This window comes from Conger conger, chromosome 11, assembly GCF_963514075.1.
Source record: "Conger conger chromosome 11, fConCon1.1, whole genome shotgun sequence".
NCBI classification, from domain to species: domain Eukaryota; kingdom Metazoa; phylum Chordata; class Actinopteri; order Anguilliformes; family Congridae; genus Conger; species Conger conger.
The window spans coordinates 1,993,895-2,018,437 of NC_083770.1; positions in this window are offsets into that span (position 1 = coordinate 1,993,895).

Below are 24,543 nucleotides of genomic sequence, written 5' to 3' on the forward strand. Positions count from 1 at the left end.
ACCCGCAGGTGGAATGAGTCTGTAACACACCCCCAGGTGAATGAGTCTGTAACACACCGCCGGGTGGAATGAGTCTGTAACACTCCCCCAGGTGAATGAGTCTGTAACACACCCCAGGTGAATGAGTCTGTAACACACCGTCGGGTGAATGAGTCTGTAACACACCCCCAGGTGAATGAATCTGTAACACACCGTCGGGTGGAATGAGTCTGTAACACACCGTCAGGTGAATGAGTCTGTAACACACCACTCGGTGAATGAGTCTGTAACACACCACTGGGTGAATGAGTCTGTAACACACCACTGGGTGAATGAGTCTGTAACACACCACTCAGTGAATGAGTCTGTAACACACCCCCAGGTGAATGAGCCTGTAACACACCTCTGGGTGAATGAGCCTGTAACACACCACTGGGTGAATGAGTCTGTAGCACACCACTGGGTGAATGAGTCTGTAACACACCCCCAGGTGAATGAGTCTGTAACACACCGTCAGGTGAATGAGTCTGTAACACATCCCCAGGTGAATGAGTCTGTAACACACCGCTGGGTGAATGAGTTTGTAACACACCCCCAGGTGAATGAGTCTGTAACACACTATCAGGTGGATGAGTCTGTAACACACCACTGGGTGAATGAGTCTGTAACACACCACTGGGTGAATGAGTCTGTAACACACCCCCAGGTGAATGAGTCTGTAACACACTATCAGGTGGATGAGTCTGTAACACACCACTCGGTGAATGAGTCTGTAACACACCTCTGGGTGAATGAGTCTGTAACACACCGTCGGGTGGAATGAGTCTGTAACACACCCCCAGGTGAATGAGTCTGTAACACACTACGGTGAATGAGTCTGTAACGCAGCACTGGGTGAATGAGTCTGTAGCACACCACTGGGTGAATGAGTCTGTAACACACCGCTGGGTGAATGAGTCTGCAACACACCCCCGGGTGAATGAGTCTGTAACACACCGTCAGGTGAATGAGTCTGTAACACACCCCCAGGTGAATGAGTCTGTAACACACCACGAGGTGAATGAGTCTATAACACACCTCTGGGTGAATGAGTCTGTAACACACCACTGGGTGAATGAGTCTGTAACACACCACTCAGTGAATGAGTCTGTAACACACCCCCAGGTGAATGAGCCTGTAACACACCTCTTGGTGAATGAGCCTGTAACACACCACTGGGTGAATGAGTCTGTAGCACACCACTGGGTGAATGAGTCTGTAACACACCGCTGGGTGAATGAGTCTGTAACACACCCCCAGGTGAATGAGTCTGTAACACACCGTCAGGTGAATGAGTCTGTAACACATCCCCAGGTGAATGAGTCTGTAACACACCACTCGGTGAATGAATCTGTAACACACCTCTGGGTGAATGAGTCTGTAACACACCACTGGGTGAATGAGTCTGTAACACACCACTCGGTGAATGAGTCTGTAGCACACCACTGGGTGAATGAGTCTGTAACACACCGTCAGGTGAATGAGTCTGTAACACACCACGGTGAATGAGTCTGTAACACACCACTGGGTGAATGAGTCTGTAGCACACCACTGGGTGAATGAGTCTGTAACACACCGCTGGGTGAATGAGTCTGTATCACACCCCCGGGTGAATGAGTCTGTAACACACCGTCAGGTGAATGAGTCTGTAACACACCCCCAGGTGAATGAGTCTGTAACACACCCCCAGGTGAATGAGTCTGTAACACACCACTCGGTGAATGAGTCTGTAACACACCTCTGGGTGAATGAGTCTATAACACACCACTCAGTGAATGAGTCTGTAACACACCCCCAGGTGAATGAGCCTGTAACACACCTCTGGGTGAATGAGTCTGTAACACACCACTGGGTGAATTAGTCTGTAGCACACCACTGGGTGAATGAGTCTGTAACACACCCCCAGGTGAATGAGTCTGTAACACACCATCAGGTGAATTAGTCTGTAACAGATCCCCAGGTGAATGAGTCTGTAACACACCACTCGGTGAATGAGTCTGTAACACACCTCTGGGTGAATGAGTCTGTAACACACCACTGGGTGAATTAATCTGTAACACACCACTTGGTGAATGAGTCTGTAGCACACCACTGGGTGAATGAGTCTGTAACACACCCCCAGGTGAATGAGTCTGTAACACACCGTCAGGTGAATGAGTCTGTAACACACCCCCAGGTGAATGAGTCTGTAACACACCCCCAGGTGAATGAGTATGTAACACACCACTCGATGAATGAGTCTGTAACACACCTCTGGGTGAATGAGTCTGTAACACATCTCTGGGTGAATGAGTCTGTAACACACTGTCAGGTGTATGAGTCTGTAACACACCACTCGGTGAATGAGTCTGTAACACACCTCTGGGTGAATGAGTCTGAAACACACCGTCGGGTGGAATGAGTCTGTAACACACCGTCAGGTGAATGAGTCTGTAACACACCACTCGGTGAATGAGTCTGTAACACACCACTGGGTGAATTAGTCTGTAGCACACCACTGGGTGAATGAGTCTGTAACACACCCCCAGGTGAATGAGTCTGTAACACACCATCAGGTGAATTAGTCTGTAACAGATCCCCAGGTGAATGAGTCTGTAACACACCACTCGGTGAATGAGTCTGTAACACACCTCTGGGTGAATGAGTCTGTAACACACCACTGGGTGAATTAATCTGTAACACACCACTTGGTGAATGAGTCTGTAGCACACCACTGGGTGAATGAGTCTGTAACACACCCCCAGGTGAATGAGTCTGTAACACACCGTCAGGTGAATGAGTCTGTAACACACCCCCAGGTGAATGAGTCTGTAACACACCCCCAGGTGAATGAGTATGTAACACACCACTCGATGAATGAGTCTGTAACACACCTCTGGGTGAATGAGTCTGTAACACATCTCTGGGTGAATGAGTCTGTAACACACTGTCAGGTGTATGAGTCTGTAACACACCACTCGGTGAATGAGTCTGTAACACACCTCTGGGTGAATGAGTCTGAAACACACCGTCGGGTGGAATGAGTCTGTAACACACCGTCAGGTGAATGAGTCTGTAACACACCACTCGGTGAATGAGTCTGTAACACACCTCTGGGTGAATGAGTCTGAAACACACCGTCGGGTGGAATGAGTCTGTAACACACCGTCAGGTGAATGAGTCTGTAACACACCACTCAGTGAATGAGTCTGTAACACACCCCCAGGTGAATGAACCTGTAACACCCCTCTGGGTGAATGAGTCTGTAACACACCACTGGGTGAATGAGTCTGTAACACACCCCCAGGTGAATGAGCCTGTAACACACCTCTGGGTGAATGAGTCTGTAACACATCTCAGGGTGAATGAGTCTGTAACACACCACTGGTTGAATGAGTCTGTAACACACCACTCGGTGAATGAGTCTGTAACACACCCCCAGGTGAATGAGCCTGTAACACACCTCTGGGTGAATGAGTCTGTAACACACCACTGGGTGAATGAGTATATAACACACCACTGGGTGAATGAGTCTGTAACACACCTCTGGGTGAATGAGTCTGTAACACACTGTCAGGTGTATGAGTCTGTAACACACCACTCGGTGAATGAGTCTGTAACACACCTCTGGGTGAATGAGTCTGAAACACACCGTCGGGTGGAATGAGTCTGTAACACACCGTCAGGTGAATGAGTCTGTAACACACCACTCGGTGAATGAGTCTGTAACACACCTCTGGGTGAATGAGTCTGAAACACACCGTCGGGTGGAATGAGTCTGTAACACACCGTCAGGTGAATGAGTCTGTAACACACCACGGTGAATTAGTCTGTAACACACCACTGGGTGAATGAGTCTGTAACACACCGCTGGGTGAATGAATCTGTAACACACCACCGGGTGAATGAGTCTGTAACACACCGTCAGGTGAATGAGTCAGTAACACACCCCCAGGTGAATGAGTCTGTAACACACCCCCAGGTGAATGAGTCTGTAACACACCACTAGGTGAATGAGTCTATAACACACCTCTGGGTGAATGAGTCTGTAACACACCACTGGGTGAATGAGTCTGTGACACACCACTCTGTGAATGAGTCTGTAACAAACCCCCAGGTGAATGAGTCTGTAGCACACCACTGGGTGAATGAGTCTGTAACACACCGCTGGGTGAATGAGTCTGTAACACACCCCCAGGTGAATGAGTCTGTAACACACCGTCAGGTGAATGAGTCTGTAACACATCCCCAGGTGAATGAGTCTGTAACACACCACTCGGTGAATGAGTCTGTAACACACCTCTGGGTGAATGAGTCTGTAACACACCACTGGGTGAATGAGTCTGTAACACACCACTCGGTGAATGAGTCTGTAGCACACCACTGGGTGAATGAGTCTGAAACACACCGTCGGGTGGAATGAGTCTGTAACACACCGTCAGGTGAATGAGTCTGTAACACACCACTCGGTGAATGAGTCTGTAACACACCTCTGTGTGAATGAGTCTGAAACACACCGTCGGGTGGAATGAGTCTGTAACACACCGTCAGGTGAATGAGTCTGTAACACACCACTCAGTGAATGAGTCTGTAACACACCCCCAGGTGAATGAGCCTGTAACACCCCTCTGGGTGAATGAGTCTGTAACACACCACTGGGTGAATGAGTCTGTAACACACCCACAGGTGAATGAGTCTGTAAAACACCGTCAGGTGAATGAGTCTGTAACACATCCCCAGGTGAATGAGTCTGTACCACACCACTCGGTGAATGAGTCTGTAACACATCTCTGGGTGAATGAGTCTGTAACACACCACTCGGTGAATGAGTCTGTAACACACCCCCAGGTGAATGAGCCTGTAACACACCTATGGGTGAATGAGTCTGTAACACACCACTGGGTGAATGAGTATATAACACACCACTGGGTGAATGAGTCTGTAACACACCTCTGGGTGAATGAGTCTGTAACACACTGTCAGGTGTATGAGTCTGTAACACACCACTCGGTGAATGAGTCTGTAACACACCTCTGGGTGAATGAGTCTGTAACACACTGTCAGGTGTATGAGTCTGTAACACACCACTCGGTGAATGAGTCTGTAACACACCTCTGGGTGAATGAGTCTGAAACACACCGTCGGGTGGAATGAGTCTGTAACACACCGTCAGGTGAATGAGCCTGTAACACACCTCTGGGTGAATGAGTCTGTAACACACCACTGGGTGAATGAGTATATAACACACCACTGGGTGAATGAGTCTGTAACACACCTCTGGGTGAATGAGTCTGTAACACACTGTCAGGTGTATGAGTCTGTAACACACCACTCGGTGAATGAGTCTGTAACACACCTCTGGGTGAATGAGTCTGAAACACACCGTCGGGTGGAATGAGTCTGTAACACACCGTCAGGTGAATGAGTCTGTAACACACCACTCGGTGAATGAGTCTGTAACACACCTCTGGGTGAATGAGTCTGAAACACACCGTCGGGTGGAATGAGTCTGTAACACACCGTCAGGTGAATGAGTCTGTAACACACCACGGTGAATTAGTCTGTAACACACCACTGGGTGAATGAGTCTGTAACACACCGCTGGGTGAATGAATCTGTAACACACCACCGGGTGAATGAGTCTGTAACACACCGTCAGGTGAATGAGTCAGTAACACACCCCCAGGTGAATGAGTCTGTAACACACCCCCAGGTGAATGAGTCTGTAACACACCACTAGGTGAATGAGTCTATAACACACCTCTGGGTGAATGAGTCTGTAACACACCACTGGGTGAATGAGTCTGTGACACACCACTCTGTGAATGAGTCTGTAACAAACCCCCAGGTGAATGAGCCTGTAACACACCTCTGGGTGAATGAGCCTGTAACACACCACTGGATGAATGAGACTGTAGCACACCACTGGGTGAATGAGTCTGTAACACACCGCTGGGTGAATGAGTCTGTAACACACCCCCAGGTGAATGAGTCTGTAACACACCGTCAGGTGAATGAGTCTGTAACACATCCCCAGGTGAATGAGTCTGTAACACACCACTCGGTGAATGAGTCTGTAACACACCTCTGGGTGAATGAGTCTGTAACACACCACTGGGTGAATGAGTCTGTAACACACCACTCGGTGAATGAGTCTGTAGCACACCACTGGGTGAATGAGTCTGAAACACACCGTCGGGTGGAATGAGTCTGTAACACACCGTCAGGTGAATGAGTCTGTAACACACCACTCGGTGAATGAGTCTGTAACACACCTCTGTGTGAATGAGTCTGAAACACACCGTCGGGTGGAATGAGTCTGTAACACACCGTCAGGTGAATGAGTCTGTAACACACCACTCAGTGAATGAGTCTGTAACACACCCCCAGGTGAATGAGCCTGTAACACCCCTCTGGGTGAATGAGTCTGTAACACACCACTGGGTGAATGAGTCTGTAACACACCCACAGGTGAATGAGTCTGTAAAACACCGTCAGGTGAATGAGTCTGTAACACATCCCCAGGTGAATGAGTCTGTACCACACCACTCGGTGAATGAGTCTGTAACACATCTCTGGGTGAATGAGTCTGTAACACACCACTCGGTGAATGAGTCTGTAACACACCCCCAGGTGAATGAGCCTGTAACACACCTATGGGTGAATGAGTCTGTAACACACCACTGGGTGAATGAGTATATAACACACCACTGGGTGAATGAGTCTGTAACACACCTCTGGGTGAATGAGTCTGTAACACACTGTCAGGTGTATGAGTCTGTAACACACCACTGGGTGAATGAGTCTGTAACACACCGCTGGGTGAATGAATCTGTAACACACCACCGGGTGAATGAGTCTGTAACACACCGTCAGGTGAATGAGTCAGTAACACACCCCCAGGTGAATGAGTCTGTAACACACCCCCAGGTGAATGAGTCTGTAACACACCACTAGGTGAATGAGTCTATAACACACCTCTGGGTGAATGAGTCTGTAACACACCACTGGGTGAATGAGTCTGTGACACACCACTCTGTGAATGAGTCTGTAACAAACCCCCAGGTGAATGAGCCTGTAACACACCTCTGGGTGAATGAGCCTGTAACACACCACTGGATGAATGAGTCTGTAGCACACCACTGGGTGAATGAGTCTGTAACACACCGCTGGGTGAATGAGTCTGTAACACACCCCCAGGTGAATGAGTCTGTAACACACCGTCAGGTGAATGAGTCTGTAACACATCCCCAGGTGAATGAGTCTGTAACACACCACTCGGTGAATGAGTCTGTAACACACCTCTGGGTGAATGAGTCTGTAACACACCACTGGGTGAATGAGTCTGTAACACACCACTCGGTGAATGAGTCTGTAGCACACCACTGGGTGAATGAGTCTGAAACACACCGTCGGGTGGAATGAGTCTGTAACACACCGTCAGGTGAATGAGTCTGTAACACACCACTCGGTGAATGAGTCTGTAACACACCTCTGTGTGAATGAGTCTGAAACACACCGTCGGGTGGAATGAGTCTGTAACACACCGTCAGGTGAATGAGTCTGTAACACACCACTCAGTGAATGAGTCTGTAACACACCCCCAGGTGAATGAGCCTGTAACACCCCTCTGGGTGAATGAGTCTGTAACACACCACTGGGTGAATGAGTCTGTAACACACCCACAGGTGAATGAGTCTGTAAAACACCGTCAGGTGAATGAGTCTGTAACACATCCCCAGGTGAATGAGTCTGTACCACACCACTCGGTGAATGAGTCTGTAACACATCTCTGGGTGAATGAGTCTGTAACACACCACTCGGTGAATGAGTCTGTAACACACCCCCAGGTGAATGAGCCTGTAACACACCTATGGGTGAATGAGTCTGTAACACACCACTGGGTGAATGAGTATATAACACACCACTGGGTGAATGAGTCTGTAACACACCTCTGGGTGAATGAGTCTGTAACACACTGTCAGGTGTATGAGTCTGTAACACACCACTCGGTGAATGAGTCTGTAACACACCTCTGGGTGAATGAGTCTGAAACACACCGTCGGGTGGAATGAGTCTGTAACACACCGTCAGGTGAATGAGTCTGTAACACACCACTCGGTGAATGAGTCTGTAACACACCACTGGGTGAATGAGTCTGAAACACACCGTCGGGTGGAATGAGTCTGTAACACACCGTCAGGTGAATGAGTCTGTAACACACCACGGTGAATTAGTCTGTAACACACCACTGGGTGAATGAGTCTGTAACACACCGCTGGGTGAATGAGTCTGTAACACACCCCCGGGTGAATGAGTCTGTAACACACCGTCAGGTGAATGAGTCAGTAACACATCCCCAGGTGAATGAGTCTGTAACACACCACTCGGTGAATGAGTCTGTAACACACCTCTGGGTGAATGAGTCTGTAACACACCACTGGGTGAATGAGTCTGTAACACACCCACAGGTGAATGAGTCTGTAAAACACCGTCAGGTGAATGAGTCTGTAACACATCCCCAGGTGAATGAGTCTGTAACACACCACTGGGTGAATGAGTCTGAAACACACCGTCGGGTGGAATGAGTCTGTAACACACCGTCAGGTGAATGAGTCTGTAACACACCACGGTGAATTAGTCTGTAACACACCACTGGGTGAATGAGTCTGTAACACACCGCTGGGTGAATGAGTCTGTAACACACCCCCGGGTGAATGAGTCTGTAACACACCGTCAGGTGAATGAGTCAGTAACACATCCCCAGGTGAATGAGTCTGTAACACACCACTCGGTGAATGAGTCTGTAACACACCTCTGGGTGAATGAGTCTGTAACACACCACTGGGTGAATGAGTCTGTAACACACCACTCGGTGAATGAGTCTGTAACACACCACGGTGAATTAGTCTGTAACACACCACTGGGTGAATGAGTCTGTAACACACCGCTGGGTGAATGAATCTGTAACACACCACCGGGTGAATGAGTCTGTAACACACCGTCAGGTGAATGAGTCAGTAACACACCCCCAGGTGAATGAGTCTGTAACACACCCCCAGGTGAATGAGTCTGTAACACACCACTAGGTGAATGAGTCTATAACACACCTCTGGGTGAATGAGTCTGTAACACACCACTTGGTGAATGAGTCTGTGACACACCACTCTGTGAATGAGTCTGTAACAAACCCCCAGGTGAATGAGCCTGTAACACACCTCTGGGTGAACGAGCCTGTAACACACCACTGGATGAATGAGTCTGTAGCACACCACTGGGTGAATGAGTCTGTAACACACCGCTGGGTGAATGAGTCTGTAACACACCCCCAGGTGAATGAGTCTGTAACACACCGTCAGGTGAATGAGTCTGTAACACATCCCCAGGTGAATGAGTCTGTAACACACCACTCGGTGAATGAGTCTGTAACACACCTCTGGGTGAATGAGTCTGTAACACACCACTGGGTGAATGAGTCTGTAACACACCACTCGGTGAATGAGTCTGTAGCACACCACTGGGTGAATGAGTCTGAAACACACCGTCGGGTGGAATGAGTCTGTAACACACCGTCAGGTGAATGAGTCTGTAACACACCACTCGGTGAATGAGTCTGTAACACACCTCTGTGTGAATGAGTCTGTAACACACCGTCAGGTGAATGAGTCTGTAACACACCACTCGGTGAATGAGTCTGTAACACACCTCTGTGTGAATGAGTCTGAAACACACCGTCGGGTGGAATGAGTCTGTAACACACCGACAGGTGAATGAGTCTGTAACACACCACTCAGTGAATGAGTCTGTAACACACCCCCAGGTGAATGAGCCTGTAACACCCCTCTGGGTGAATGAGTCTGTAACACACCACTGGGTGAATGAGTCTGTAACACACCCACAGGTGAATGAGTCTGTAAAACACCGTCAGGTGAATGAGTCTGTAACACATCCCCAGGTGAATGAGTCTGTACCACACCACTCAGTGAATGAGTCTGTAACACACCCCCAGGTGAATGAGCCTGTAACACACCTATGGGTGAATGAGTCTGTAACACACCACTGGGTGAATGAGTATATAACACACCACTGGGTGAATGAGTCTGTAACACACCTCTGGGTGAATGAGTCTGTAACACACTGTCAGGTGTATGAGTCTGTAACACACCACTCGGTGAATGAGTCTGTAACACACCTCTGGGTGAATGAGTCTGTAACACACTGTCAGGTGTATGAGTCTGTAACACACCACTCGGTGAATGAGTCTGTAACACACCTCTGGGTGAATGAGTCTGAAACACACCGTTGGGTGGAATGAGTCTGTAACACACCGTCAGGTGAATGAGTCTGTAACACACCTCTGGGTGAATGAGTCTGAAACACACCGTCGGGTGGAATGAGTCTGTAACACACCGTCAGGTGAATGAGTCTGTAACACACCACGGTGAATTAGTCTGTAACACACCACTGGGTGAATGAGTCTGTAACACACCGCTGGGTGAATGAATCTGTAACACACCACCGGGTGAATGAGTCTGTAACACACCGTCAGGTGAATGAGTCAGTAACACACCCCCAGGTGAATGAGTCTGTAACACACCCCCAGGTGAATGAGTCTGTAACACACCACTAGGTGAATGAGTCTATAACACACCTCTGGGTGAATGAGTCTGTAACACACCACTGGGTGAATGAGTCTGTGACACACCACTCTGTGAATGAGTCTGTAACAAACCCCCAGGTGAATGAGCCTGTAACACACCTCTGGGTGAATGAGCCTGTAACACACCACTGGATGAATGAGTCTGTAGCACACCACTGGGTGAATGAGTCTGTAACACACCGCTGGGTGAATGAGTCTGTAACACACCCCCAGGTGAATGAGTCTGTAACACACCGTCAGGTGAATGAGTCTGTAACACATCCCCAGGTGAATGAGTCTGTAACACACCACTCGGTGAATGAGTCTGTAACACACCTCTGGGTGAATGAGTCTGTAACACACCACTGGGTGAATGAGTCTGTAACACACCACTCGGTGAATGAGTCTGTAGCACACCACTGGGTGAATGAGTCTGAAACACACCGTCGGGTGGAATGAGTCTGTAACACACCGTCAGGTGAATGAGTCTGTAACACACCACTCGGTGAATGAGTCTGTAACACACCTCTGTGTGAATGAGTCTGAAACACACCGTCGGGTGGAATGAGTCTGTAACACACCGTCAGGTGAATGAGTCTGTAACACACCACTCAGTGAATGAGTCTGTAACACACCCCCAGGTGAATGAGCCTGTAACACCCCTCTGGGTGAATGAGTCTGTAACACACCACTGGGTGAATGAGTCTGTAACACACCCACAGGTGAATGAGTCTGTAAAACACCGTCAGGTGAATGAGTCTGTAACACATCCCCAGGTGAATGAGTCTGTACCACACCACTCGGTGAATGAGTCTGTAACACATCTCTGGGTGAATGAGTCTGTAACACACCACTCGGTGAATGAGTCTGTAACACACCCCCAGGTGAATGAGCCTGTAACACACCTATGGGTGAATGAGTCTGTAACACACCACTGGGTGAATGAGTATATAACACACCACTGGGTGAATGAGTCTGTAAGACACCTCTGGGTGAATGAGTCTGTAACACACTGTCAGGTGTATGAGTCTGTAACACACCACTCGGTGAATGAGTCTGTAACACACCTCTGGGTGAATGAGTCTGAAACACACCGTCGGGTGGAATGAGTCTGTAACACACCGTCAGGTGAATGAGTCTATAACACACCACTCGGTGAATGAGTCTGTAACACACCACTGGGTGAATGAGTCTGAAACACACCGTCGGGTGGAATGAGTCTGTAACACACCGTCAGGTGAATGAGTCTGTAACACACCACGGTGAATTAGTCTGTAACACACCACTGGGTGAATGAGTCTGTAACACACCGCTGGGTGAATGAGTCTGTAACACACCCCCGGGTGAATGAGTCTGTAACACACCGTCAGGTGAATGAGTCAGTAACACACCCCCAGGTGAATGAGTCTGTAACACACCCCCAGGTGAATGAGTCTGTAACACACCACTAGGTGAATGAGTCTATAACACACCTCTGGGTGAATGTGTCTGTAACACACCGCTGGGTGAATGAGTCTGTAACACACCACTCAGTGAATGAGTCTGTAACAAACCCCCAGGTGAATGAGCCTGTAACACACCTCTGGGTGAATGAGCCTGTAACACACCACTGGATGAATGAGTCTGTAGCACACCACTGGGTGAATGAGTCTGTAACACACCGCTGGGTGAATGAGTCTGTAACACACCCCCAGGTGAATGAGTCTGTAACACACCGTCAGGTGAATGAGTCTGTAACACATCCCCAGGTGAATGAGTCTGTAACACACCACTCGGTGAATGAGTCTGTAACACACCTCTGGGTGAATGAGTCTGTAACACACCACTGGGTGAATGAGTCTGTAACACATCACTCGGTGAATGAGTCTGTAGCACACCACTGGGTGAATGAGTCTGTAACACACCGCTGGGTGAATGAGTCTGTAACACACCCCCAGGTGAATGAGTCTGTAACACACCGTCAGGTGAATGAGTCTGTAACACACCACTCAGTGAATGAGTCTGTAACACACCCCCAGGTGAATGAGCCTGTAACACCCCTCTGGGTGAATGAGTCTGTAACACACCACTGGGTGAATGAGTCTGTAACACACCCACAGGTGAATGAGTCTGTAAAACACCGTCAGGTGAATGAGTCTGTAACACATCCCCAGGTGAATGAGTCTGTACCACACCACTCGGTGAATGAGTCTGTAACACATCTCTGGGTGAATGAGTCTGTAACACACCACTCGGTGAATGAGTCTGTAACACACCCCCAGGTGAATGAGCCTGTAACACACCTATGGGTGAATGAGTCTGTAACACACCACTGGGTGAATGAGTATATAACACACCACTGGGTGAATGAGTCTGTAACACACCTCTGGGTGAATGAGTCTGTAACACACTGTCAGGTGTATGAGTCTGTAACACACCACTCGGTGAATGAGTCTGTAACACACCTCTGGGTGAATGAGTCTGAAACACACCGTCGGGTGGAATGAGTCTGTAACACACCGTCAGGTGAATGAGTCTGTAACACACCACTCGGTGAATGAGTCTGTAACACACCACTGGGTGAATGAGTCTGAAACACACCGTCGGGTGGAATGAGTCTGTAACACACCGTCAGGTGAATGAGTCTGTAACACACCACGGTGAATTAGTCTGTAACACACCACTGGGTGAATGAGTCTGTAACACACCGCTGGGTGAATGAGTCTGTAACACACCCCCGGGTGAATGAGTCTGTAACACACCGTCAGGTGAATGAGTCAGTAACACATCCCCAGGTGAATGAGTCTGTAACACACCACTCGGTGAATGAGTCTGTAACACACCTCTGGGTGAATGAGTCTGTAACACACCACTGGGTGAATGAGTCTGTAACACACCCACAGGTGAATGAGTCTGTAAAACACCGTCAGGTGAATGAGTCTGTAACACATCCCCAGGTGAATGAGTCTGTAACACACCACTGGGTGAATGAGTCTGAAACACACCGTCGGGTGGAATGAGTCTGTAACACACCGTCAGGTGAATGAGTCTGTAACACACCACGGTGAATTAGTCTGTAACACACCACTGGGTGAATGAGTCTGTAACACACCGCTGGGTGAATGAGTCTGTAACACACCCCCGGGTGAATGAGTCTGTAACACACCGTCAGGTGAATGAGTCAGTAACACATCCCCAGGTGAATGAGTCTGTAACACACCACTCGGTGAATGAGTCTGTAACACACCTCTGGGTGAATGAGTCTGTAACACACCACTGGGTGAATGAGTCTGTAACACACCACTCGGTGAATGAGTCTGTAACACACCACGGTGAATTAGTCTGTAACACACCACTGGGTGAATGAGTCTGTAACACACCGCTGGGTGAATGAATCTGTAACACACCACCGGGTGAATGAGTCTGTAACACACCGTCAGGTGAATGAGTCAGTAACACACCCCCAGGTGAATGAGTCTGTAACACACCCCCAGGTGAATGAGTCTGTAACACACCACTAGGTGAATGAGTCTATAACACACCTCTGGGTGAATGAGTCTGTAACACACCACTTGGTGAATGAGTCTGTGACACACCACTCTGTGAATGAGTCTGTAACAAACCCCCAGGTGAATGAGCCTGTAACACACCTCTGGGTGAACGAGCCTGTAACACACCACTGGATGAATGAGTCTGTAGCACACCACTGGGTGAATGAGTCTGTAACACACCGCTGGGTGAATGAGTCTGTAACACACCCCCAGGTGAATGAGTCTGTAACACACCGTCAGGTGAATGAGTCTGTAACACATCCCCAGGTGAATGAGTCTGTACCACACCACTCGGTGAATGAGTCTGTAACACACCTCTGGGTGAATGAGTCTGTAACACACCACTGGGTGAATGAGTCTGTAACACACCACTCGGTGAATGAGTCTGTAGCACACCACTGGGTGAATGAGTCTGAAACACACCGTCGGGTGGAATGAGTCTGTAACACACCGTCAGGTGAATGAGTCTGTAACACACCACTCGGTGAATGAGTCTGTAACACACCTCTGTGTGAATGAGTCTGTCACACACCGTCAGGTGAATGAGTCTGTAACACACCACTCGGTGAATGAGTCTGTAACACACCTCTGTGTGAATGAGTCTGAAACACACCGTCGGGTGGAATGAGTCTGTAACACACCGACAGGTGAATGAGTCTGTAACACACCACTCAGTGAATGAGTCTGTAACACACCCCCAGGTGAATGAGCCTGTAACACCCCTCTGGGTGAATGAGTCTGTAACACACCACTGGGTGAATGAGTCTGTAACACACCCACAGGTGAATGAGTCTGTAAAACACCGTCAGGTGAATGAGTCTGTAACACATCCCCAGGTGAATGAGTCTGTACCACACCACTCGGTGAATGAGTCTGTAACACACCCCCAGGTGAATGAGCCTGTAACACACCTATGGGTGAATGAGTCTGTAACACACCACTGGGTGAATGAGTATATAACACACCACTGGGTGAATGAGTCTGTAACACACCTCTGGGTGAATGAGTCTGTAACACACTGTCAGGTGTATGAGTCTGTAACACACCACTCGGTGAATGAGTCTGTAACACACCTCTGGGTGAATGAGTCTGTAACACACTGTCAGGTGTATGAGTCTGTAACACACCACTCGGTGAATGAGTCTGTAACACACCTCTGGGTGAATGAGTCTGAAACACACCGTTGGGTGGAATGAGTCTGTAACACACCGTCAGGTGAATGAGTCTGTAACACACCTCTGGGTGAATGAGTCTGAAACACACCGTCGGGTGGAATGAGTCTGTAACACACCGTCAGGTGAATGAGTCTGTAACACACCACGGTGAATTAGTCTGTAACACACCACTGGGTGAATGAGTCTGTAACACACCGCTGGGTGAATGAATCTGTAACACACCACCGGGTGAATGAGTCTGTAACACACCGTCAGGTGAATGAGTCAGTAACACACCCCCAGGTGAATGAGTCTGTAACACACCCCCAGGTGAATGAGTCTGTAACACACCACTAGGTGAATGAGTCTATAACACACCTCTGGGTGAATGAGTCTGTAACACACCACTGGGTGAATGAGTCTGTGACACACCACTCTGTGAATGAGTCTGTAACAAACCCCCAGGTGAATGAGCCTGTAACACACCTCTGGGTGAATGAGCCTGTAACACACCACTGGATGAATGAGTCTGTAGCACACCACTGGGTGAATGAGTCTGTAACACACCGCTGGGTGAATGAGTCTGTAACACACCCCCAGGTGAATGAGTCTGTAACACACCGTCAGGTGAATGAGTCTGTAACACATCCCCAGGTGAATGAGTCTGTAACACACCACTCGGTGAATGAGTCTGTAACACACCTCTGGGTGAATGAGTCTGTAACACACCACTGGGTGAATGAGTCTGTAACACACCACTCGGTGAATGAGTCTGTAGCACACCACTGGGTGAATGAGTCTGAAACACACCGTCGGGTGGAATGAGTCTGTAACACACCGTCAGGTGAATGAGTCTGTAACACACCACTCGGTGAATGAGTCTGTAACACACCTCTGTGTGAATGAGTCTGAAACACACCGTCGGGTGGAATGAGTCTGTAACACACCGTCAGGTGAATGAGTCTGTAACACACCACTCAGTGAATGAGTCTGTAACACACCCCCAGGTGAATGAGCCTGTAACACCCCTCTGGGTGAATGAGTCTGTAACACACCACTGGGTGAATGAGTCTGTAACACACCCACAGGTGAATGAGTCTGTAAAACACCGTCAGGTGAATGAGTCTGTAACACATCCCCAGGTGAATGAGTCTGTACCACACCACTCGGTGAATGAGTCTGTAACACATCTCTGGGTGAATGAGTCTGTAACACACCACTCGGTGAATGAGTCTGTAACACACCCCCAGGTGAATGAGCCTGTAACACACCTATGGGTGAATGAGTCTGTAACACACCACTGGGTGAATGAGTATATAACACACCACTGGGTGAATGAGTCTGTAAGACACCTCTGGGTGAATGAGTCTGTAACACACTGTCAGGTGTATGAGTCTGTAACACACCACTCGGTGAATGAGTCTGTAACACACCTCTGGGTGAATGAGTCTGAAACACACCGTCGGGTGGAATGAGTCTGTAACACACCGTCAGGTGAATGAGTCTATAACACACCACTCGGTGAATGAGTCTGTAACACACCACTGGGTGAATGAGTCTGAAACACACCGTCGGGTGGAATGAGTCTGTAACACACCGTCAGGTGAATGAGTCTGTAACACACCACGGTGAATTAGTCTGTAACACACCACTGGGTGAATGAGTCTGTAACACACCGCTGGGTGAATGAGTCTGTAACACACCCCCGGGTGAATGAGTCTGTAACACACCGTCAGGTGAATGAGTCAGTAACACACCCCCAGGTGAATGAGTCTGTAACACACCCCCAGGTGAATGAGTCTGTAACACACCACTAGGTGAATGAGTCTATAACACACCTCTGGGTGAATGTGTCTGTAACACACCGCTGGGTGAATGAGTCTGTAACACACCACTCAGTGAATGAGTCTGTAACAAACCCCCAGGTGAATGAGCCTGTAACACACCTCTGGGTGAATGAGCCTGTAACACACCACTGGATGAATGAGTCTGTAGCACACCACTGGGTGAATGAGTCTGTAACACACCGCTGGGTGAATGAGTCTGTAACACACCCCCAGGTGAATGAGTCTGTAACACACCGTCAGGTGAATGAGTCTGTAACACATCCCCAGGTGAATGAGTCTGTAACACACCACTCGGTGAATGAGTCTGTAACACACCTCTGGGTGAATGAGTCTGTAACACACCACTGGGTGAATGAGTCTGTAACACATCACTCGGTGAATGAGTCTGTAGCACACCACTGGGTGAATGAGTCTGTAACACACCGCTGGGTGAATGAGTCTGTAACACACCCCCAGGTGAATGAGTCTGTAACACACCGTCAGGTGAATGAGTCTGTAACACACCACGGTGAATGAGTCTGTAACACACCACTGGGTGAATGAGTCTGTAGCACACCACTGGGTGAATGAGTCTGTAACACACCGCTGGGTGAATGAGTCTGTAACACACCGTCGGGTGAATGAGTCTGTAACACACCGTCAGGTGAATGAGTCTGTAACACACCCCCAGGTGAATGAGTCTGTAACACACCACTGAGTGAATGAGTCTGTAACACACCACTCGGTGAATGAGTCTGTAGCACACCACTGGGTGAATGAGTCTGAAACACACCGTCGGGTGGAATGAGTCTGTAACACACCGTCAGGTGAATGAGTCTGTAACACACCACTCGGTGAATGAGTCTGTAACACACCTCTGGGTGAATGAGTCTGAAACACACCGTCGGGTGGAATGAGTCTGTAACACACCATCAGGTGAATGAGTCTGTAACACACCACTCAGTGAATGAGTCTGTAACACACCCCCAGGTGAATGAGCCTGTAACACCCCTCTGGGTGAATGAGTCTGTAAAACATCCCCAGGTGAATGAGTCTGTAACACACCGTCAGGTGAATGAGTCTGTAACACATCCCCAGGTGAATGAGTCTGTACCACACCACTCGGTGAATGAGTCTGTAACACATCTCTGGGTGAATGAGTCTGTAACACACCACTCAGTGAATGAGTCTGTAACACACCCCCAGGTGAATGAGCCTGTAACACACCTATGGGTGAATGAGTCTCTGACACACCACAGGGTGAATGAGTATATAACACACCACTGGGTGAATGAGTCTGTAACACACCTCTGGGTGAATGAGTCTGTAACACACTGTCCGGTGTATGAGTCTGTAACACACCACTCGGTGAATGAGTCTGTAACACACCTCTGGGTGAATGAGTCTGAAACACACCGTCGGGAGGAATGAGTCTGTAACACACCGTCAGGTGAATGAGTCTGTAACACACCTCTGGGTGAATGAGTCTGTAACACACCGCTGGGTGAATGAGTCTGTAACACACCCCCAGGTGAATGAGTCTGTAACACACCGTCAGGTGAATGAGTCTGTAACACACCACGGTGAATGAGTCTGTAACACACCACTGGGTGAATGAGTCTGTAGCACACCACTGGGTGAATGAGTCTGTAACACACCGCTGGGTGAATGAGTCTGTAACACACCGTCGGGTGAATGAGTCTGTAACACACCGTCAGGTGAATGAGTCTGTAACACACCCCCAGGTGAATGAGTCTGTAACACACCACTGAGTGAATGAGTCTGTAACACACCACTCGGTGAATGAGTCTGTAGCACACCACTGGGTGAATGAGTCTGTAACACACCGTCAGGTGAATGAGTCTGTAACACACCACTCGGTGAATGAGTCTGTAACACACCTCTGGGTGAATGAGTCTGAAACACACCGTCGGGTGGAATGAGTCTGTAACACACCATCAGGTGAATGAGTCTGTAACACACCACTCAGTGAATGAGTCTGTAACACACCCCCAGGTGAATGAGCCTGTAACACCCCTCTGGGTGAATGAGTCTGTAAAACATCCCCAGGTGAATGAGTCTGTAACACACCGTCAGGTGAATGAGTCTGTAACACATCCCCAGGTGAATGAGTCTGTACCACACCACTCGGTGAATGAGTCTGTAACACATCTCTGGGTGAATGAGTCTGTAACACACCACTCAGTGAATGAGTCTGTAACACACCCCCAGGTGAATGAGCCTGTAACACACCTATGGGTGAATGAGTCTCTAACACACCACAGGGTGAATGAGTATATAACACACCACTGGGTGAATGAGTCTGTAACACACCTCTGGGTGAATGAGTCTGTAACACACTGTCCGGTGTATGAGTCTGTAACACACCACTCGGTGAATGAGTCTGTAACACACCTCTGGGTGAATGAGTCTGAAACACACCGTCGGGAGGAATGAGTCTGTAACACACCGTCAGGTGAATGAGTCTGTAACACACCTCTGGGTGAATGAGTCTGAAACACACCGTCGGGTGGAATGAGTCTGTAACACACCGTCAGGTGAATGAGTCTGTAACACACCACGGTGAATTAGTCTGTAACACACCACTGGGTGAATGAGTCTGTAACACACCGCTGGGTGAATGAGTCTGTAACACACCCCCGGGTGAATGAGTCTGTAACACACCCCCAGGTGAATGAGTCTGTAACACACCACTAGGTGAATGAGTCTATAACACACCTCTGGGTGAATGAGTCTGTAACACACCACTCAGTGAATGAGTCTGTAACAAACCCCCAGGTGAATGAGCCTGTAACACACCTCTGGGTGAATGAGCCTGTAACACACCACTGGATGAATGAGTCTGTAGCACACCACTGGGTGAATGAGTCTGTAACACACCGCTGGGTGAATGAGTCAGTAACACACCCCCAGGTGAATGAGTCTGTAACACACCGTCAGGTGAATGAGTCTCTAACACATCCCCAGGTGAATGAGTCTGTAACACACCACTCGGTGAATGAGTCTGTAACACACCTCTGGGTGAATGAGTCTGTAACACACCACTGGGTGAATGAGTCTGTAACACACCACTCGGTGAATGAGTCTGTAGCACACCACTGGGTGAATGAGTCTGTAACACACCGCTGGGTGAATGAGTCTGTAACACACCCCCAGGTGAATGAGTCTGTAACACACCGTCAGGTGAATGAGTCTGTAACACACCACGGTGAATGAGTCTGTAACACACCACTGGGTGAATGAGTCTGTAGCACACCACTGGGTGAATGAGTCTGTAACACACCGCTGGGTGAATGAGTCTGTAACACACCCCCGGGTGAATGAGTCTGTAACACACCGTCAGGTGAATGAGTCTGTAACACACCCCCAGATGAATGAGTCTGTAACACACCCCCAGGTGAATGAGTCTGTATCACACTACTCGGTGAATGAGTCTGTAACACACCTCTGGGTGAATGAGTCTGTAACACACCACTGGGTGAATGAGTCTATAACACACCACTCAGTGAATGAGTCTGTAACACACCCCCAGGTGAATGAGCCTGTAACACAACTCTGGGTGAAGGAGCCTGTAACACACCCCTGGGTGAATGAGTCTGTAGCACACCACTGGGTGAATGAGTCTGTAGCACACCACTGGGTGAATGAGTCTGTAACACACCCCCAGGTGAATGAGTCTGTAACACACCGTCAGGTGAATGAGTCTGTAACACATCCCCAGGTGAATGAGTCTGTAACACACCACTCGGTGAATGAGTCTGTAACACACCTCTGGATGAATGAGTCTGTAACACTCCACTGGATGAATGAGTCTGTAACACACCCCCAGGTGAATGAGCCTGTAACACCCCTCTGGGTGAATGAGTCTGTAACACACCACTGGGTGAATGAGTCTGTAGCACACCACTGGGTGAATGAGTCTGTAACACACCGCTGGGTGAATGAGTCTGTAACACACCCCCAGGTGAATGAGTCTGTAACACACCGTCAGGTGAATGAGTCTGTAACACATCCCCAGGTGAATGAGTCTGTACCACACCACTCGGTGAATGAGTCTGTAACACACCTCTGGGTGAATGAGCCTGAAACACACCACTGGGTGAATGAGTCGGTAACACACCACTGGGTGAATGAGTCTGTAACACACCTCTGGGTGAATGAGTCTGTAACACACTGTCAGGTGTATGAGTCTGTAACACACCACTCGGTGAATGAGTCTGTAACACAGTGTCAGGTGTATGAGTCTGTAACACACCACTCGGTGAATGAGTCTGTAACACACCTCTGGGTGAATGAGTCTGAAACACACCGTCGGGTGGAATGAGTCTGTAACACACCGTCAGGTGAATGAGTCTGTAACACACCACTCGGTGAATGAGTCTGTAACACACCTCTGGGTGAATGAGTCTGAAACACACCGTCGGGTGGAATGAGTCTGTAACACACCGTCAGGTGAATGAGTCTGTAACACACCACGGTGAATGAGTCTGTAACATACCACTGGGTGAATGAGACTGTAGCACACCACTGGGTGAATGAGTCTGTAACACACCGTCGGGTGAATGAGTCTGTAACACACCCCCGGGTGAATGAGTCTGTAACACACCGTCAGGTGAATGAGTCTGAAACACACCCCCAGGTGAATGAGTCTGTAACACACCCCCAGGTGAATGAGTCTGTAACACACCACTCGGTGAATGAGTCTGTAACACGCCCTCTGGGTGAATGAGTCTGTAACACACCTCTGGGTGAATGAGTCTGTAACACACCACTCGTGAATGAGTCTGTAACACACCACTGGTTGAATGAGTCTGTAACACACCACTCGGTGAATGAGTCTGTAGCACACCACTGGGTGAATGAGTCTGTAACACACCGCTGGGTGAATGAGTCTGTAACACACCCCCAGGTGAATGAGTCTGTAACACACCACTCAGTGAATGAGTCTGTAACACACCCCCAGGTGAATGAGCCTGTAACACACCTCTGGGTGAATGAGTCTGTAACACACCACTGGGTGAATGAGTCTGTAGCACACCACTGGGTGAATGAGTCTGTAACACACCGCTGGGTGAATGAGTCTGTAACACACCCCCAGGTGAATGAGTCTGTAACACACCATCAGGTGAATGAGTCTGTAACACATCCCCAGGTGAATGAGTCTGTAACACACCGCTGTGTGAATGAGTCTGTAACACACCCCCAGGTGAATGAGTCTGTAACACACCGTCAGGTGAATCAGTCTGTAACACACGCCCAGGTGAATGAGTCTGTAACACACCACCAGGTGAATGAGTCTGTAACACACCACTCGATGAATGAGTCTGTAACACACCTCTGGGTGAATGAGTCTGTAACACACCTCTGGGTGAATGAGTCTGTAACACCCCTCTCCGTGAATGAGTCTGTAACACACCCCCAGGTGAATGAGCCTGTGACACCCCTCTGGGTGAATGAGTCTGTAACACACCACTGGGTGAATGAGTCTGTAACACACCCCCAGGTGAATGAGTCTGTAAAACACCGTCAGGTGAATGAGTCTGTAACACACCGTCAGGTGAATCAGTCTGTAACACACGCCCAGGTGAATGAGTCTGTAACACACCACCAGGTGAATGAGTCTGTACCACACCACTCGGTGAATGAGTCTGTAACACACCTCTGGGTGAATGAGTCTGTAACACACCACTGGGTGAATGAGTCTGTAACACACCACTCGGTGAATCAGTCTGTAACACACCCCCAGGTGAATGAGCCTGTAGCACACCTCTGGGTGAATGAGTCTGTAACACACCACTGGGTGAATGAGTCTGTAACACACCACTGGGTGAATGAGTCTGTAACACACCTCTGGGTGAATGAGTCTGTAACACACTGTCAGGTGTATGAGGCTGTAACACACCACTCGGTGAATGAGTCTGTGACACACCTCTGGGTGAATGAGTCTGTAACACACCACTGGGGGAATGAGTCTATAACACCCCACTCAGTGAATGAGTCTGTAACACACCCCCAGGTGAATGAGCCTGTAACACACCTCTGGGTGAATGAGCCTCTAACACACCACTGGGTGAATGAGTCTGTAGCACACCACTTGGTGAATGAGTCTGTAACACACCCCCAGGTGAATGAGTCTGTAACACACCGTCAGGTGAATGAGTCTGTAACACACCGTCAGGTGAATGAGTCTGTAACACACCACTGGGTGAATGAGTCTGTAACACACCACTCGGTGAATGAGTCTGTAACACACCCGCAGGTGAATGAGCCTGTAACACACCTCTGGGTGAATGAGCCTGTAACACACCACTGGGTGAATGAGTCTGTAACACACCACTGGGTGAATGAGTCTGTAACACACCTCTGGGTGAATGAGTCTGTAACACACTGTCAGGTGTATGAGTCTGGAACACACCACTCGGTGAATGAGTCTGTAACACACCTCTGGGTGAATGAGTCTGAAACACACCGTCGGGTGGAATGAGTCTGTAACACACCGTCAGGTGAATGAGTCTGTAACACACCACTCGGTGAATGAGTCTGTAGCACACCACTGGGTGAATGAGTCTGTAACACACCGCTGGGTGAATGAGTCTGTAACACACCCCCAGGTGAATGAGTCTGTAACACACCACTCAGTGAATGAGTCTGTAACACACCCCCAGGTGAATGAGCCTGTAACACACCTCTGGGTGAATGAGTCTGTAACACACCACTGGGTGAATGAGTCTGTAGCACACCACTGGGTGAATGAGTCTGTAACACACCACTGGGTGAATGAGTCTGTAACACACCGCTGGGTGAATGAGTCTGTAACACACCCCCAGGTGAATGAGTCTGTAACACACCATCAGGTGAATGAGTCTGTAACACATCCCCAGGTGAATGAGTCTGTAACACACCTCTGGGTGAATGAGTCTGTAACACACCACTGGGTGAATGAGTCTGTAACACACCACTGGGTGAATGAGTCTGTAACACACCACTCGGTGAATGAGTCTGTAGCACACCACTGGGTGAATGAGTCTGTAACACACCGCTGGGTGAATGAGTCTGTAACACACCCCCAGGTGAATGAGTCTGTAACACACCACTCAGTGAATGAGTCTGTAACACACCCCCAGGTGAATGAGCCTGTAACACACCTCTGGGTGAATGAGTCTGTAACACACCACTGGGTGAATGAGTCTGTAGCACACCACTGGGTGAATGAGTCTGTAACACACCGCTGGGTGAATGAGTCTGTAACACACCCCCAGGTGAATGAGTCTGTAACACACCATCAGGTGAATGAGTCTGTAACACATCCCCAGGTGAATGAGTCTGTAACACACCGCTGTGTGAATGAGTCTGTAACACACCCCCAGGTGAATGAG